Source organism: Gekko japonicus, unplaced genomic scaffold (genome assembly GCF_001447785.1).
Source record: "Gekko japonicus isolate JY-2015 unplaced genomic scaffold, Gekko_japonicus_V1.1 scaffold359, whole genome shotgun sequence".
Taxonomy (NCBI): Eukaryota; Metazoa; Chordata; class Lepidosauria; order Squamata; family Gekkonidae; genus Gekko; species Gekko japonicus.
This window is the reverse complement of record NW_015166431.1, coordinates 245,393-264,545: the sequence shown is the minus strand read 5'-3', so window position 1 is coordinate 264,545 and position 19,153 is coordinate 245,393.

Below are 19,153 nucleotides of genomic sequence, written 5' to 3'. Positions count from 1 at the left end.
GAAGCGGGCAGGGACTATCAGGTGTTTCGAAGGAGCCCGCGCACTTCTTTCTCCCTTGCGTCGTTATAAATGGCAGAAGTTTGGGCATGCAGCTGGGGGTGCGCAGAGGACGTGTGCGATGAGGGGAATGTGGAGGGTCACATGCTATTCAGCAACGGGGACGGGGTGGGTGGCGGGGAACCGGGCTGTTGGAATTGGGGTGGTAAACGTCGCCCGGTGTATAGAGGGGTGTAAAGTGGCGAGGGAAGGTTCAGATCGTTATGGATAAACGTGAGATTTCATGTGCTCAGCCGGTTAAGGTACATGGGGTGGGAGGGAAGGATGGCTCCAAGCGTTCGAGAGCCTTCCCCTATGGAAAGGACGGGTGGAAGGTGTGGCACAGGAAGGGGGAAAATTGAATGCGACTCTGCTTGTGCGGCAGGGACGTTGTCTTGTCTTTATGGGCGAGGCAATTGATTTTACAGCTCAGGCGAAGAAAGCCGCTTGATGATGATTTTAAGGGCGGCTCAAAAATATCTAGGGGTTGGTCCTCGGTCTTTAAATCGAATTCCAACAGACGTAGAGAAATAAAAGTCGTGTGATTTCTGTTGGAAGGCATATAGTTTAATCGCTCATGGGCAACAGCTGAAGAATATTTATGGCGTGAAGGTTAAAGTCTGGATTCTGGAAACATGGCTTGGGGAAACATATTTTAAATGATCTGTCAGGTTATTTTGTGGGGAGAATACAGGAGAGGAAGAGAAGAGGGTGCACCTGTTTTTATAGCTAAATTAAATTATATTGGGGTCTTGGTCCAGGGTACAATATCTGGGTGTTTATAACCTTTGTCTAGATGTGGACTTTTCAGGGGTTGACTTGTTAGATGTAAACACAAGATAGATTAAAAAATGTATTTTAAAAAACATGGTTAGAATTTTTTAATTTTAATATCTCCTCTTAAAAATGCTCAGCTATATTGTGTCCCTTCTAAAAATATTTCATTGTAGTACCAAACCATCTCAAAATCTGTGGTACATTTATGACCCAGTATCAAATATATTTTATGTAAAGATGGTTTACTTCAGAAAAGAGCAAATGTGGGGCAAAAAATGATGAGGTCAAATAGTACAAATGTGGTTAATGGGTTTTTATGTTGTGGAAAGCATGAGTGTTTAGACTCTGTCAGTTAACCAGTATAGACATTCACTTTCCATGTCAGAGAGAAAAACACTGTTGTGCCTCTGCTTCTGGAAGATTCTGGTCATGTAAAAATTCAAATAAGTGATCTCATTTGGTGTTCTTATATGTATATAGACAGGATAAAACACTGGTGTTTTTGGATCTGCTATAAATTCTCTAGGGCAAAACGGTAGCTGGATTGCATGACCAGAAGGTCTGAATTATGCACCTGCATAATATAAAGTAGTATTGAGTTGTAAAGGTAAAGGTTCCCTTGCTCGAAAGCCAGTCGAATCCGACTCTAGGGTTGCGGTGCTCATCTCCATTTCAAAGCCGAAGAGCCAGCGCTGTCCGAAAACATTTCCGTGGTCATGTGGCCGGCATGACTAAACACCAAGGCCCACGGAATGCTGTTACCTTCCCACTGAAGTGGTACCTATTTATCTACTTGCAATTTCTTGCTTTCGAACTGCTAGGTTGGCAGGAGCTGGAACTAGAGACGGGAGCTCACTCCATCATGCGGCACACTCGGGTCTCAAACTGCTGAACTATTGACCTTCCACAGCCTGCAGTTCAGCGTCTTAACCACTTGAGCCATTGCACACACATTTTAATTGTTACAATTGTAAATTGGTGTACATATTACGTAAATACACAACAGTTGGATACTTCATTTAAAAACTAGTTCACATGCTGAATGGACTTTTTTGTTCTGAGGTTTAGTATAACTTTGGAGAAGTGGGCAGACTGATTAGAATGAGGCCTTTCTGGGGCATTTAAAATTATCTAGTGGTATTAAATGATGGTGTTTTAATTCAGTTACAAGTTTCTATATTGATTTGGGAAAGATTAGTAGTTCTACTAGTTAAGATGTTTGGGAAAACTTATAGCAATGTATGATGGGGAGTGATAATTTCCCTCTGGGTAACACTCAAGTGGAATTTGAAGAAAAACTGATTGGGAAGTTTTTAGATGTGTCTAGATTTTGAGACTTTGTGATGTGGAGGAGAGTGGGTTGGATCCCACTTAAAATGTCCATGCATGAATTGGGGGGGATGGTTGGTGATTTCTCCTAAAAACTATTCTGGGGGCATAGCATAGACATATTTTTATTTAATTCATTTGTACTTAGCCTTTCTCCTCAATGGGGACCCAAAGCAGCTTACAGCATTCTCCTCTTGTCCATTTTATCCTCACAACAACCCAATGAGGTAGATTAGGCTGAGTGTGTGTGAGACTGGCCCAAGGTAGCTTAGGCTGACAGTGTGACGGGCCCAAGGTCATCCAGTGAGCTTCCATGGCACAAGTGGGAATTTGAACCTCGGTCTCCCAGATACTAGTCTGACAGTCTTAATCTCTCTAAGAGCAGCATTGAGGGGCATTTCACACTGTAGCATGTGTGGTATAGAGAAGTCACATTTCCACAGATGGAAATCATCCTTCCAATTTAGGTGGGATCCAACCCAATGTTGATGGGTCTTAGAATGAAACTGTGAAGACTTTTGCAGTGCCATCCTAAGCTGGTCTACTCTGAACCCTACTGAAGTCTACTCAATTGGGCTTACTCTCAGGAAAGTGGCTTTAGGTTTGCACTGTGAGTTAGATATTCCTCTGAATTTGGTTAGGCATCCTTTCCTCTGGTGCAATGAAGAGTGTAGTAGTATTGTAAACCAGAATAGATTGAATGCCTTTAGGAAACAAAATAGTAAGAGTCCAAGATAATGCAGAGTAGGGGTTATTTAAAGATCCCAACGTGTTCTGAATCCACTTCTTATAATGTGAACAACACTATGCCACAGACTTCATTTTGTAGGCAGTATCTGGTACAATACTGATGCCTCTATATTCTCACCAAGCATTCATAACATTTTAAAGATTAACCCTCCCCTATTAATATGTTTCCCATGATGCACTTATCAGACTATTTAATCAGTATTTAAAACTTGCTTTGTAATGTGGTTCAAATGTTATCTAAAGCTTTAGTTAAAGCATTTTTATGTTGCCTTTCCACATACTTGGTCCGCAAGGTGGTGAACATAAAACAATTAGAACATTTAAGCAATTAAAAATACAGTTAAAATTGTAAAATAATTCAATTAAAACACAGTAGGAGGGCCAGTAACTGTTATTGGGAGTATGCCAGATGCAACAAAAAAGTCTTCACCTGCTGGAGAAAAATACTGATGGAGACAGATAAATCCCTCTGGGGAAGGAGTTCCAAAGTTTTGGTGCAATGGCCAAGAAGGCCTTTCTTGGGTTGCCACCTGTCTAGCTTCAGATGGGAGGGGAAACTGAAATGGCCTTCTGAGATGACCAGAGAGTACAGGTAGTTTCATATGGGACAAGGCATAGCATAGACATAAGAGCAAGTTGCAACAACTGCAAGCTACCACACATCCACACCTAATCATAGTAGCAGAAAAGTAAAAAAAAATACTGCTTCTTGGTAAAATGCAATAGTTATGTGCACACTTTGGTAAATATACCAAGTTTTTGCTTACCAAACAGTTGTCTTCCATACTATAATAGAAAGCTGGCTAAATAGATCTGGGAGGAACTAATCCATGTTAAATGATCTTCAAGGTGCACATTGAAGAACTACAACCACACATGCAAAGTACAGGACTGCTAAATGTGAATAAAGTGTCAAACTAAATGAGTAGGAGGATTGACATCATCCTTAGTTAGACACCTGAGAAATGTAGTAGGATTTGCTAATGAATTCTGTCTCCCATTGCCTGTTTATTTCCACTGCTTCACTTGTATTGTTTGGGGGAAGCTTTTTAAAATTATATTTATACTCCATCTTTCTGTCAAAGATCCCAGAGGCAGCTTCCAAAATAATCAAATAATGCATTCAAATGACAAAAAGCCATTTAAAAAGCAACAGTACAGCTGAAATGAAATTGGCAGGAAACACACAATATAGCAATCAGCTTGTACTTCCCCCAAAGCTATCTGAAATAGCCAAGTCTTCCTTGCTCATCAAAAGACAAGCAGTAATGGGGGTTCAGTGGGCCTCTTTAATGAGGATGTTTCACAGCTGAGACACCATGACTGGAAAATCCCTCTCTTGCATACTTGCCCATCCTATTGAAGATGCGGGGTGGGTTGCAAAGTAGGGCCTGTGATGATGAACTGAGCGTTTAGGTATGTACAGATGGGGTGTGTACTGTCCTTAGTCCTAGAATAGAGGCATATTAACAGTTATATTATAACCACAATAAAGTCCTTGTTACAGTGTAGCCTTTCTAGATTTTTCCTTTTAGCAAAAGTTTGTTTTAACTCCCATGCAGCATATGTAGCATGATATTCTGTTCACAGCTAATGGATTGGGAATAGCTGTACTTGTGTTTTCCTTTTAAAAAATTTAAATCATGGGCAATGTGAGCTGTAATGTTAGGGAAGATACAAAGCATGCATGAAATGTGGGGCAACTGCGGCATTAGGGTTGGGTATACTTGGTGGTATGTATTGCTTTACATAAGGATTTATTGCTTGCACTTGAGTCATAGAATGGGCAGGACACGTTCAGACCTAAAGGGTATTTTCAAAATAAGATAAAATAAGATAAAACTTCTTAAATATTCCAGCAAAAGAACTAGCACATGCCTGAGCTCAGCGTGAGATGGAGAGAATGAGTTTTAACATTACTCTCCCTTCCCCTTTGTTCCTTCAGGAGTTCTGGGGTTTCTCCTGCAGCCATCTTTATATGTGACCTCAGGCCAGATATATTCCTCACCTCCCTCTGCAATCTTTCAAGACTGCCAAGTCCCACAATAGCATGGCAAAATATCCCTTTTGGGCCTCCCCTGCCATGGTGTCCTTGCCTTGAGAGTCCTGGAGGAGCAGTCTGCTGTTGCTATGGTGCCATTCACTGCTGCTATCCTTGCCCAGGTGGTTATGAGGTTCTGCCAAAACAGTGCCTGGGGGCTGAAATGTCATCAGCGGTCTGCAATTGATGATATCAACTGGTTGCAGTAAGGATTCAACCTTGCTGAACTTGTGGTCACTTTGGGAATTTAGAGAATTACAAAGTGATGGGATAAATAGGTTCCTGTGCAGAAGCTGTAACATGCGAAGCATTTACGTTTAAGACCCAACATGTGTCACTTGGGCAGTAAAGTTTGGAGTCGTCTGCCTGTGTATACCAGGGTCCCAGTTCAGGGTGGCACTCCAAAAAAAAATGAGGGAGAAAATGGCTCTTAAAAGACAAAAAAGTCTTTATTCCCCCAGCAACATGCAGAATGAAAAATGGAATGGCACGAATGGCAAAATGAGACAGAAAACAGTGGTATGCAATAACTGTTACAAAACTTTTGTGTAAGCCTACCTGCCTATTGTCTATGGGGGGGGGGAACCTGGAAGGAAATGACTGTCTAGCAGTAGGGCAGGCTGGGGGGGGGAGGTGCTTAGGTGGGATTAAAGGGAAGAAAAAGAAGACATACTAGCCTGAACTGGAAGAGAAAAGATGGGCAAGAGTCCAGTCTGGGGCCAGGTGATGAAAAGTGAGTTTGAGGATGACGTTCCAGCCCAAGAGTGGAAGTCTAAAAAAATGAACCAGTTGTAAGGTTGGGGAAGCAGGCTTGGACTCAGAAACCAACTACAGGATGCCTGGATGGTGATTTTTGTACTCCTTTAATTATATCAAGAGTGTGACAATGGCTTCATGCGGACGGGATTGGATTTAGGGTAGAAGCTTGAAATCTTATCAGAGAATTTGAAAATGACTACTAAAGTTGTCCCACAAAGAGAGTTGGAATGATGAGACTAGGGTTTGCTTTATAAAATGAAGCTAGGATGTCAGTGAGATGTCTTCAGGCTGACATTGGCTGGGGCAGGGCTGGAAGTTTACCCCAAGAGCTTGAGTGAATGTTGGGGAATAGAAGATTTTTGGCAAAGTCAGGAACTTCAGTTATGGCTCAGCAAACCTGAGTCAATTATTCATAGCCAGGGGATGAGGGAGCTCGGTAGGCTTGAGACAAAAGGCCTTTAACAATGTGTTCTATAGAGCATTCCAGCAGGTGGACTACAACTCCCTTTTTATATTGTCCAGGGGAATTCCTACCCGTTTCAGGGGCCCCCTATTTAATATCAACCCTTTTTGGATACAAGCTAGAGGATCTTTAGGGGTTAACAACTGTGGCGGGGGTCCCTATATAGAAGGGTCTCATAGGTATCAGGGAGCTTCAATAAGACAAAAAGAGATTCCAAGCTTCCTCCTTTGATAGAGGTAGCTATTTCAAAATGGGTACTCTGTGCAGACTCAAAAGTGAAGTCTTCCTAGACTCTTCTGAAACAACTTCTATGCCAATGAAGTAGAGAAATGCAAGGACTTAATTTCAAGAAGAAGCAAGTGGGCCTTAAGAGACCTGTCAAGGGTGCCATGGCACTCATAGGTGCCACACTGGGGATCATTATGATATGCAGCCACATTCAGCACTGTGCTTGTCATAGCTGCCACACTAGTTGAGAGGAAATTACATTTTCCCCAGATGAGATTATCACAGTTTAAGTGCTGACTATGTTCAGTGTCACACCAAGAGGAGCTTTGCTTTGAAGAATGCATCTGGATCTCGAGTAACAGCTAAGTAACAATTGTGCAGTCCATGCATTAAATAAAGCCCCCTAACCTAGCCACTTTAATTAAATAGCCCATATAATTACTTTGCAATACATAGTGAAGTTGGGACAGCCTATCTGCTATCACATGTGGCTAATCTCATATTACTGGAAAGAAAGAAGTGATTACAGAACAAAAGTTATCCGTATCAGCTCTCTTGTGAATAAATAACACCCCCTTGGTGCTGTCCTACATAGAATCATAGAGTTGGACGGGACTTCCAGGGTACATCTAGTCCAACCCCCTGCAAATGCAGGAAATTCACAAATACCTCCCCCCATACACTCCTAGTGACCCCTGTTCTATGTCTAGAAGAGGGGGGGAACCCCTCCAGGATCCCTGGCCAAATTGGCCTGGAGAAAATTGCTTCCTGACCCCAAAGTGGCGATCATCATTTCCCTGGGCGTGTAAGAAAGGGCCACGAGAACTAAGCACTGACGCAACCCTTCCTGCCCTCCCTCTCATGAGCTGTCTAAGTTCACACAATCAGCATTGCTGTCAGATGGCCATCTATCCTCTGAAAACCTCCAAAGGAGGAGAGCCCCCCACCTCCTGAGGAAGCCTGTTCCACTGAGGAACCACTCTGTCAGGAAGTGCTTCCTAATGTTTAGCCAAAAACTGTTTTGATTTAATTTCAACCCGTTGCTTCTGGTCTGACCCTTTGTGGCAACAGAAAAGAACTCCGCACCATGCTCTATATGACAGCCCTTCAAGTACCTGAAGATGGTTATCATATCACTTCTCAGTCTGCTCCTCTCCAGGCTAAACATAGGCAGACCCTTCAACCTTTCCTCATAGGAATTGGTCTCCAGACCCCTCACCATCTTCATTGCCCTCTTCTGAACACATTCCACCTTGCCTATATCCTTCTTAAATTGTGGTGCCCAAAACTGAACACAGTACTCTAGGTGAGGTCTAACCAGAGCAGAGTAAAGCAAAACCATCACATTGCGTGATCTGGACATTATACTTCTTTTGGTACAGCCCAAAATTGCATTTGCCTTTTTAACTGATGCATCACACTGCTGACTCATGTTCAGTGTATGATCTACTAAGACCCCTAGATCCTTTTCACACAAACTACTGCCAAGACAAGTATCCCCCATCCTATAATTATGCATTTGATTTTTCCTACCTAAATGCAGAACTTTACATGCCCAGTTTTCCAACCTGTCAAGATCATCCTGTATCCTGACTATTTGCTACCCCTCCCAATTTGGAATTATCTGCAAATTTAATAAGCATTCCATCTATTCCTTTATTTAAATAATTTATAAAGATGTTGAACATCCTTCAGCATTTCCCTGATAACAATGGGGATAGATTTATGTATTTATTTTATTTTCAAAATGTATACCCTACTTTTCTGCCCTCATTAGGGCCACCAAGGCGGCCCCAGATTAAAAATGTACTCATGACACCTCTGTTTTCACACTAAGGACTGCTGACTGAGCTCCCCATCCTCCATTGCCAGTTTGATGTAGTGCTTAAGTGTGCAGACTCTAATCTGGGAGAACCAGGTTTGATTCCCCACTCCTCCACTTGGCACCTGCTGGATGACCTTGGGCAAGCCATAGTACCAGCTGTTCTTGAAAAAGAGCCGTTTCTGTCAGAGCTCTCTCAGCCTCACCTACCTCACAGGGTGTCTGTTGTGGGGAGGGGAAGGAGATTGTAAGCTGCACTTAGACTCCTTTGGGGAGTGAAGGGCGGGGTATAAATCCAATCCTCCTCCTTCCATTGCACATTGCTTTGCTGATGGGCACTGTGTTTGCCAGTGGCACTGTTTTCTGTGAAATAGCCTGACATGCTGGTTTTTAAAGCTGAAAAGTACTGAGAAGCGTTGAGTGATTTCAGCAAAGTACTTTTACTAAGCAGGAACAAGACAAAGGTAAGCCGGCTCACAGGCCGGCTTATATGCTCAGAAACCCCCCACCCAAAACACACCCACTAAGGTCCTATAGGCTATTTACAGTGGCCGAGAGTCCCATAGGCTCTCGGCCGCGGACCAGGCCCTCTGATAGGTGCGGGCTAGGATCCGCTGGACTATTGTTCTCTTGGAAGCAAAGCTCTGCTGTTTGGCCTAACCGCATGGCCCAACGGTCGCGCACGTGGTCATGGCGGAGTACATTACAAAATTTATTTATTATTTATTTATTTAAGTATTTTTTACCCCACATAACAGTTTTCTTAGTAATATGGTAAAATTAACCAACCAACCCCCAACCCTCATTATAGCATTCCAGCAACTCCAACAGTAATGTTTACTATCTAAATAGGTAACAACTGAAAGGAAAGCAACGGACTGGCATGTAATGTTTAGGCAGTCAAACAAGGCATCTTAAGAGCCCAGGTGGACTCAACTAAAGATCCATCTAGTTCAGCAACCTGTTTTCTGAATGACCAGGAAGGTTGTCTGTCCCTCTCCACACCTCCCTGCCATCTTCCTGCTATTCAGATGTAGGCTGCCTCTGGGCATGGTGGTTCCATCAGGATAGACACAATCCAGGTGTGGTCATTAAAAGTAAATAAGGTATTTGTTCTGTTGGCTACATTAGAAGAAACAAACTTGTCCTGTGGTGTCCTCCTTAACAATTCAAAGTGAACCTGACCACAAAAAACAGCAGGCTAGGTGCTGCCTTAATGTTCATGCAGCAGAAGCAAATGCTTTTCTGCACTTCTGCCCTTTTATTATTTCTTATTCTGTATTTTTATTATACAAATATTTAGAAATAAGGTAATTCTAAAACCAGGATTAACATGAATGTGTGGTTCTGTAGTCTGAATTCATATATATGCTTTCCAGAGAGCATCGCTCCTGCTGTATATTGTTGCATGCCTTAACCGACTGTTCTGGCTAACCTTTTTAAAACTTTGCTGCTTTATCCATCTTGTCTCCCTGGCACACTTGTCTGATGCACAGCTAGAAGCTTAAGTAATGTTCATGCAGTGTTAATCACAAAGGGGACCAAACTCTGGTGGCAGAAAGTGCTGTCAAGTCACAGCCAACTTACAGCAACCCCAGAGATGGTTTGCCATTGCCTGCCTCTGCGTTGTGACTCTGGGCTTCCTTGGTGGTTTCCCATCCAAATACCAGCCAGGGCTGGCTGACTCTGCTTAGCTTCCAAGGTTTAATGAGATTGGGCTAGCCTGAACCATCCAGGTCAGGGAAGCCAAAATCTACCAGGCTGTAAATTTTCATGCTCTTCTTTCCCCAATATGGAAAAGGGTGTTGGAACAGGAACTCTTAGGGTTGGACAGTAGGCAGTGAGCCAGAAGAGAGGCAGATCTGGGGGTGGGTAGGAATGTGTAGGCAGCCTCAAATGAAGCTCTTTTCAAAAGGGCTGGATAAGTGTAACCCTGATACAGTTCTGTACCAGTGCAAGGGGTTAGACTAGCTGATCCCTGGTAACTCTTGCCAGGCCTGTGGTGTATTGATTGATCCAGAGAATATGTGTCTAATGGCAGAAAGTGAAGAGGACCTCAAGAGCCTCTTGATGATGATGATGATGAAAGAGGAGAGCGCAAAAGTTGGCTTGAAACTCAACATCAGAAAACTAAGATCATGGCATCCAGCCCCATCACTCCTTGGCATATAGAAGGGGAAGTCATGGAAGCAGTGACAGTGACTTCATGTTCTTGGGATCCAAGGTCACTGCAGACGGTGACTGCAGCCATGAAATTAAGAGACGCCTGCTCCTTGGGAGGAAAGCGATGGCAAACCTAGACAGCATAATAAGAAGTAGAGACATCACCCTGCCAGCAAAAACTCTGGAGTCTGGAGGGGTGGGAACATGGGGGCTGCCTTCAGATTACAGCATTACATCACTTTTGGGGAAAATCTCAGAAGTGACATCACTTCTGGGGTTTTGCCAGAAGTGACATAACACTGCCACGCCAATAACAATCCCCTCCAAACACCCTAGCTGCTGGAGTGCTAACAGGCAACAGGAGCTGGGGGTGAGAGATCTCCCTCCCCCAGCAGGTAAATGGCAAGCCTGGTCCTGCACTTAGGTAGCACTCGGCAGGAACCCCCTTACAGAACCCCCTTCCAGAGAACAAAGACTTGGGCTCTGATCCTAAGAACACTTTCCTGGGAGTAAGGTCCACTGAATAATATGGGATTTACTTCCAAGGAGACCTCCTTAGGATTGCTCCCATGTCCACTTAATTGCAAGGCAGGAAAATTCTCACAGCCTTCTTTAGACAACGCACACCTTTTTGCGTAGAATCAAGTTTCATTACCGAAAGCTCAACCCAATAGGACTAAACGACACCCTGCAAATATCAGAAGTGGAAATGAACTGTTCCACTGTAGACCACCCTGTTACTCAGTATATTTATCATATATACACTGTAGCCCTAACCATGGCCTGAAGAGATTGGCTAACTTTAAGATTATTCCACCTGCCTTCTAGTTTAACCATCATACAGGGTATGTTTAGACCAAGAGAGAGGGGATGCTCATTTTATTTTCCTTTGCTCAAGTGTATGTTTATATGCTTTTTGTAACTCATAACTCCAATTACAAATGAAGTTAAATTCTTCCTTTTATGAAACTGGTGTTATGATGGTCTGTTTGCACCCACATAAACCCTAATCTGGTACAGAGAGAATGTAGGGAGATGTCTGTGTGGCTCTGAATTACTCTTAATACGCAAGATTTCCAAGACTTCCCCTGCATCCATGGTGATTGGGAGTAGGAAGGTAGTTCTTAATTTGAAGCTTAAAAAAAAAAAAAGAGACAAAAATAGAATGTCTGGTCCAGATAATTAGACAGCTATCTCTATAATTCATACCTAGTAGCAGTGAAAAGGAATTTATATGTGGGGAAGGGTGGAATAAAACCAGAGCGATGACCTCATCAGATTTACATATATAAATACTATTAGTCTTTACACTGCCACAAAACTCCTGTTCATCCTTGCTGCTACACACCTGCTCCTCTGGAATTCAGTAGCCTAGTGGCAGTGGGATTCTGGATAAAGTCTGATAAAACTCAGATACCTCATTTGTTCCTGGTGCGTTTACCCAGTCAAAGTTTGTCCTAAGTCTGATAGAATGTAGTTATGCAACATGGACATTATAGCTAAGCTGCATATACATGGCAATCGAGCTCCAAGCCAACTGGGGTCAGGCCAAAGCAATAGGCTGAAGTCCAAGTTCTGTACAGTTCTCAACACCAAATAGATACACTTATTTACAGTATTTGTATGCCACTTTTCTGCCCAATGAGGGTCACTGAGGCAGATATCTCAAACATGATAAAACACATCCTTAAAGCAATTAATAAAAACAAAACTAAAATACTTAAAGCACATCAAACATTAATTGAAACATGGGGCAGGAAGAAGGGATCACTGAAGGAACTCCAGATGAAACAAAAAAGGTCTTCACCTTCTGATAGAACAGAGTGACAGAGAAGGACAGATGAATATCCCTATGGAGAAACAAATATCATTGCGGAGAGAAAAAGGGTCAAAAAGGCCCTTTCTTGGATGCCACCCACCTAATCTCAGAAGGCAGGTGCACCTGAAGCAGGGCCTTGGAAAATAATGTTAATGACCAGGAGTATTCATATGGGAGTAGGTGATCTTTCAGATATGCTGTCCATACAGCTATTCAACAGGTAAAGGGTAGTATAGATGTTTGTGACACATCCTAGTGGCTAGTATTATTAGAATAAACCAGTTAGATTAATTCCATGGTTTTATGTGCTTCCACTGGTATCAATGGTATGTAAATATATACAGTGATATGCAGGTGAAATACATATTTAATGTTACTCATGTATTTTATGGCCTAATTTCAATACAGCTGAACATTTGAACCCCTTATAGAAAAATAGCTAGCCCTGTGATTATTTTAAAGCTATTCCGGTGCAGCTTTATATGGTCACAATGTAGCATAAGAGCCACAAAGCAATTAACTTAGAAAGGAAAGCTATAGATTTGAAATGGTAGCAATAAGGTAATAATTGGGACATTTTGAGAAGCTATCCTCAACTTTGAAGTAAGTGATACATTGGGGAAAATATTTTTGTCATGATCGAAAGTCTAGAGAAATGAGAAAAAAAGCAACAGAGCCAACCTTGAAGAGAGAAAAAGGTGAAGCAAATATTTGCCCAGTAGCCTTCTATTTGTCAAGGACCCACAATGACCCAACTATTGAGAAAGAATTCCTCATTTAAAGTGGAATGCATGAAGGGCTGCTTAATACGTTATTCCAGTTCAGAGCATATGTAAATGAACAGCCCACTACTCAGCCAGGCAACGTGGGAGCACAATTATTATCCACGCATAACAGAGATGAATCCAGGGCTTTGGGCTATTTTTAAAAAAATGTTCACAGATAAAAATGCCAAGAATGCTCTAGAATAACAAAGAAAGCTCTATTAATTACTAGTAATTAGGTTTGCCAGATGTCACACAGTCCCCTACAATGGACGTTCCTGGGCCAGAGATTACTGTTAGGGTCTAGAGGACCATCTGGCAATGTTGCCAGTAATAGCAGTGCATGGGGGCTAGTTTTTCCAGAACAATCAAGATCTTACGCACACACTTGCAAAGAATGCTAGCGTATTGGTAGCAGCACTGATGAACAGGTATTGGAAGTTCTGTTCCCTGTTACTTGTGGCATACTGAAGTTAAATCTTAGAGGTTTAGCTGACCCAGAAGAAGGAAAACCTAACTAAAGATCTCAAGGAGTGGCTGAGGCCGGATTCAAACTATCTTATTTGAAACATTTTTATGCTGCCTTTCCACCCAATCAGGTCCGGACCCTAAGGCAGAGTTTTTTTTATTTAAAACATTTTTAACCTGATGCTAACTGAGGCAGAAGTTCTTTCCTGTGGGACTTTGAATTCACACAGCCCCTTGTTTAAACTGGGAAGCGTGTGCTTGGCATGGGTAGCCCTCTTGCTTGAACAACATGCTCTGTGAGTGCAAAATCCAAAGGGAAAGTGCCACAATGTCACGTTTAAATCAGGACCCAGCCTCTCTAGGGAGAGAGCTAGTGTTGCCAACCTCCTAGTGGCACCTGGAAATCTTCTGCTATAAGAATCAATCTCCAGGTGACCAAGATCAGTTCCCCTGGAGAAAATGGCTGCTTTGGAAGGTAGATTCTATGGCATTATACCCTTCTGAGGTCCCTACCCTCACCAGGCTCCATGCCCCAAATCTCCAGGTATTTCCCAACCTGGAGTGGCAATCCTAGCTGAGAGCTGAGCTGTAGGATAAAGGGATACCCTTCATGGATAGTACCAACTGCCCCTCAGCTTTCCCCCTCTCAGAGCAGACTTCATCAACAGCAAATGACTCTGCGGCTATAGAAGGAACAAGAAAAGTCCTTCTGCTGTCCTGCTGAGTTAAGCCAATCATGACCCTTAAATTGTATCTTCCCTCTTCTGCCAAGACTTGTGCATGAAGCATGACTGAACATTTCCTAAATTGGAAATATTTTAATCTAACTCCAAGAAGTTGTTCATCCAAAATCAGATGATTTGGTAAATAGAAGTTTATATCCCCAAGAACTCTAATTCTCAGTTTAATCCCAGTTCAGAATCTAAGCTTGACTGAAATCGTCTCAAACCAGGAACATTTGGTCACACTCTGGGGGGGGGGAGAGAAGGAGGGCATGTGAGGATGATGACAAGCTATGGGTTATGCCCACTGAGGATGTCAGAATACAACCTAGGGGTTAGTTATTACAGTTGCAACCTGGGTGTCCACACTCTACCATAGTTAATACTGGTTTGCCAAAATTTAGCTCAATGCTCCATTTCCTAGGAACCAATTGGTGTCACCAAAATTCCCAGATATATTGGCAAAATAATAGTCTCAGACACACAGAACTTGTTTTTATAAACTGTGTGGCTGTCTGATCTCTTTCTGCAGACATCTGTTGTATTGTCCCCTTGAGAACTGCAATACAAAGCTTGCCTATCCAAAAATACAGATGGGCCATGTAAAAAATGGACATTCTTTCCCTCTCTTATTAGCAGTATCATTTGGCAATACTGTTTTTGCATTTAATGATATTCCCTAATATTAAACCTTGTGCACTGCCATATTTCCTCTGCTGCCCTTTTGTCACACTTCAGTGTTGATACATATACCAATTATATCCAGCTAAAGAGATCTGCCCACGTAAGGAGGCATCTGTGCATGTACTGCTTGCTAGATTCAGAAACAGATGTAAATCTGATGTGCATCCAAGTGTGCTTCAGCATGCCCCTCTGAGTGCTAATGTCATCTGTTGTGCACAGAAATGTTTTCAGTGGGATACTCACTTCTGTGAATGTTTGAAAGCACATCACCATCCACAGTCTAGCACAACTAGTTGAAAATAAATACCTTTTGATAGGGCAACCAGTGTTGTATTAGAGTAATGACCACGTCTTACAAATATGTAAGTGAAAGATTATTTGATCCCATACCAACTGCCTGCCAGTTGAGGTCAACCAAAGCAAGGTGGCTATCAACTAGAGACAGGGCTTTTCCGGTAGCGACTCAAAGTTAAAAATCTGGCACATGGTTCGTAACCACTTATGGGCCACGTGAAGACATTTTCCCCTAAGCTGTTTAATTTTTTGTGTTGGATGTTCTATAGGAGCTGTTTGTAATTATATATAATCAGGGCTATTTTTGGGCAGGAACACACAGGAACGGAGTTCTGGCTGGGTTCAGAGTTGGCCATGCCCACTACAGCTGAAACCTCTGTGTGAATGTCTACAGACGAAAGGCCTGGAGAGTGACCCCCCGGCGACTCTGAGGCAGGGGGGCCCCTGGAAGGCCTCCCCATGCCTTCCCTGGCCTGTCCAAGGGCTGGCTTGCCCGGGCTCCCCGCAGTTGCGGGGCACCCGGGCAAGCCAAGGGAACGCATGGGGGGTGTTGCCTAATAGGCAAATGAGTTTCTGCTGTTGGGTGTGGCCTATTATGCTAATGAGTTCCTGCTGGGCTTTTTCTACAAAAAAAGCCCTGTATATAATAATAAGTCTGCCCTATCAGATCTTGCCATAACACTGCAATAGTTTCAATACTGATAACTAGTCGTGAATAGAGTTACTCCCCTATAAATTTATTGAAGTCAATGGGCTTAGATGATGTAACTCGACTCAGGATCGGACTAGTGTTGGCTCTCTTTACTGTGATTGTAAAGGATTTTTTTCATTTCCACCTCATATTCTGACTGTTACTGTTTTGTGATATATTTTTGCTGCTTTTCAGCCTATGTGGGTTTGCAGATTTGTTTCATTGTTTTTATGCATTTTACTGGGTTTTATGAAACTTGTTGACGGACATTTGTATGGAGAGACACCAGATGAACTGTCTATATAAATGAAGCACATAAATAATATCTCTTTGGTTAAAACCTGAGCCTGCTGTTTTCACACAAGTATTTCCTTCAAGTTTACCTATGAATCTAATGTAACATTTTCAGCCAGATGTCATTATGCATATATTTCTATATATACACCCACGATTTACTTGCATCGTTCTGCACAATCCTGGCAAACTTCCATTTTTCTGCCAAGGGCAATATACCCTTTTCAGCTCTGAGGCTCTTGTCCAATTAATAACAGAGTTTCTGTTAAGATATTGTGCTTATGCCTTAAGTACTGTGTGAGCATCTAAAATAGTCATTTTGTCCTTAATATAATTTGTGTACAGAATCAAGGAGGGATCAAAAAATTTTAGATAAGAAGTCCCTAATGTAGAGACTAGAGGAACAAAGGGTTTCATTTATATAGAAAGCAACAAATTGGGATTTGAATCTAAAAGAGCTCTTGCACTTTAAGAATAGCCTACAGATCTCATAATTAATTCCTTACCTCTCACTCTGGAACTGATCTTGACTGGGCCTTTGTTCTAGTCCATTCACTTTCACTGAGGTTTAGGAACCATGTTATTTAACAATGGAATTTAAGTAAGCTTTCCAAAAGTTGCTTTCCTAGATAAAAAAGAAATGCTTTGCAAGAAGATCTGCTACAATCTCATTTGTTACAAAGATTAGTGGTTACATCAATGCTGTTCACAACATCAAATAATCCATTCTAAACCTAAACTGCTAGACAAGTATTGCAAGCAGATTTTACAAGAACTCTGCTCTTAAGCCTGCAATCAATACATGAAACAGGATTTCCATAAAGAATAGATTTAAATCTTCTGATCAGACTCAAAACACAAACATCAGCCTGCTTGAAAACATATTCCCTTTCATAAAGTGTTAGGGAGAGAACATTTCGATTTCAGAATTACAAGAAAAAACTTTAGGCTTATGTCATGTATAGTCTTTGGGGCAGGCCTAAGATTAATGTTGTATAAACTGGGGAAGGGGGTTAAAAGAAAAGAGGCACAAGGCTGAGGGAAGCTGAACCACTCTCCATGCCACGGTCCTCCTTGTAGGCTGCAGTCACACATACTAAATAATCCACTTTCAGTGTGCTTTCCAACTGGATTTTTACTGTGTGAACTGGCAAAATCCAATTGGAAAGTGGATTATTTAGTGTGTGTGACCACTGTAGTGTCTTCCCCAAGGGCCTGTTCTTCCAGTGGGGCTCACTTCTATAGAGAGGCTACAGGGGGAAGGGTTGGACAAGAAGAATCCCCCCCCTTTCCCATATTACTAGAACTCAAGGGTAACTAATGAAGTTGATGGGCAATAGATTCGGGATGGACAAAAGCAAATACATCTTCAGTCAAGGAGTAATTAAATAGTGGGATGCATTGCCAGTGGTTGTAATGGTGACCGTAGGCATAGATGGCTTTAAAAGGAGGTCCTCCAGCAATGGCTACTAGCCACAATAACTAAAGGGAACCTCCACATTCAAAGGCAGTAAAGCTCTGAATATCAATGCTAAGAGACAATACCAAGGCCTCAGCCTTTGTCCCCTATTTGTTGGTCCTTCAAGCCAACTGATTGACCAATATGTGAAACAAGATGGTGGACTAGATGGACCATTAGTCTGATCCAATGGGGCAACTCTTATATTCTTAAGGATGTAGAACTCCCTGTCCACTCTGAAGTTTCCTGTTTACTCTGAAAACCAGGTGCTCACTTCCAGGTATATACATGATTGAAGCCAATCTGCCACCATCATGCATAAATAAAATAAAAATGCATAGTTCCCTGATGCACTATCTTTCTCTACATCTTTTTTTCCTTTTGATTTTTTAAAAGTTTTCTGTTATGCTCTTGTTTTCATATTTTGTACTACATGTAGATATCTGCATTTATTCAGCCACAGCATCCTGTGACAGTTTTGTATCTGCAACGTTCCCCAACACTAAATGACTATTAGCACACTCCGTCAAGTTTTCCTACAAAAGCTTCACTGAAATGGATCAATGGGGCTTGTATCAGATACCTTGCTACTGTTTGCACTCCTTTTGCAGCTCCTATTGCACTAGACGATTCCCAGCTCCTTAAAAGATATTGGTCTTCTTGGATGAGCAGAAGTGCCAAGCATCAGAAAAGCACACACTTCACAGCAGAAGACGATGAATAAATACAAGTGGAGTCATGGTGCAGAATTCAAGCCATGGTAATACAACATGTGGTTTCTTTGCAAATGATTTCCCCCAGCCCGCTGGCAGCACAGTTTTCTGTGAGGCCAGGTTTATAAATACAAGAGAATGAAATGATAGAATCTTGAGGTAGTCGGGTAAATTATAAGTGGGGAGTGCTCCCTATCTTAAAATAATAATAATAATAATATTTTTATTATTTTATTACATTTATACCCCGCCCTCCCCGCGAACAAAAGAAAAAATACTAACATATTGGGAACAATGTTCCCTCTAAGCTGTGGACTCTTGTGAGCAAAAATTCTACTTTGTGAGCTACTGGCATTAAAGTTGTGAGCAAGAGATTTGGCTGCTGGATAAACTAGTTTGCTCTGAAGCCATCCTTCCTGAGCCAAGACAAAAATGTGTGAGCCAGAGGCTCAAAAACTGTGAGTTAGCTCACACTAACTCAGCTTAGAGGGAACACTGATTGGGAAGGAAGTCCAGCTGACTCCCTATATGCTAGTTTTCTACTTGTAAGCAGTTCTTTTTATATAGGGGAGAATATTGCTCCCAAATATACATATGCACAAGGTGGTCAATTTTACCACTTGCCACCTTTACCACCTCATTTATGTATGTACAACAAGGAAATGTACAAAATGATTCTAAGCAGAGTTACACCTTTCTAGGCCCACTGACTTCAATGGACTTAAAAGGGTGCAATTCTGCATTCAACGGCACTGCAAACCTAATATTGCAATGCCGGCGTATTTAGAGATGGGCCAGTGAGCATAATTTCCATCAGTGATATATGAGCCAGGTCTGATAGGTTATGAAATGTTAAGAGATATAAAAGCAACTTTGA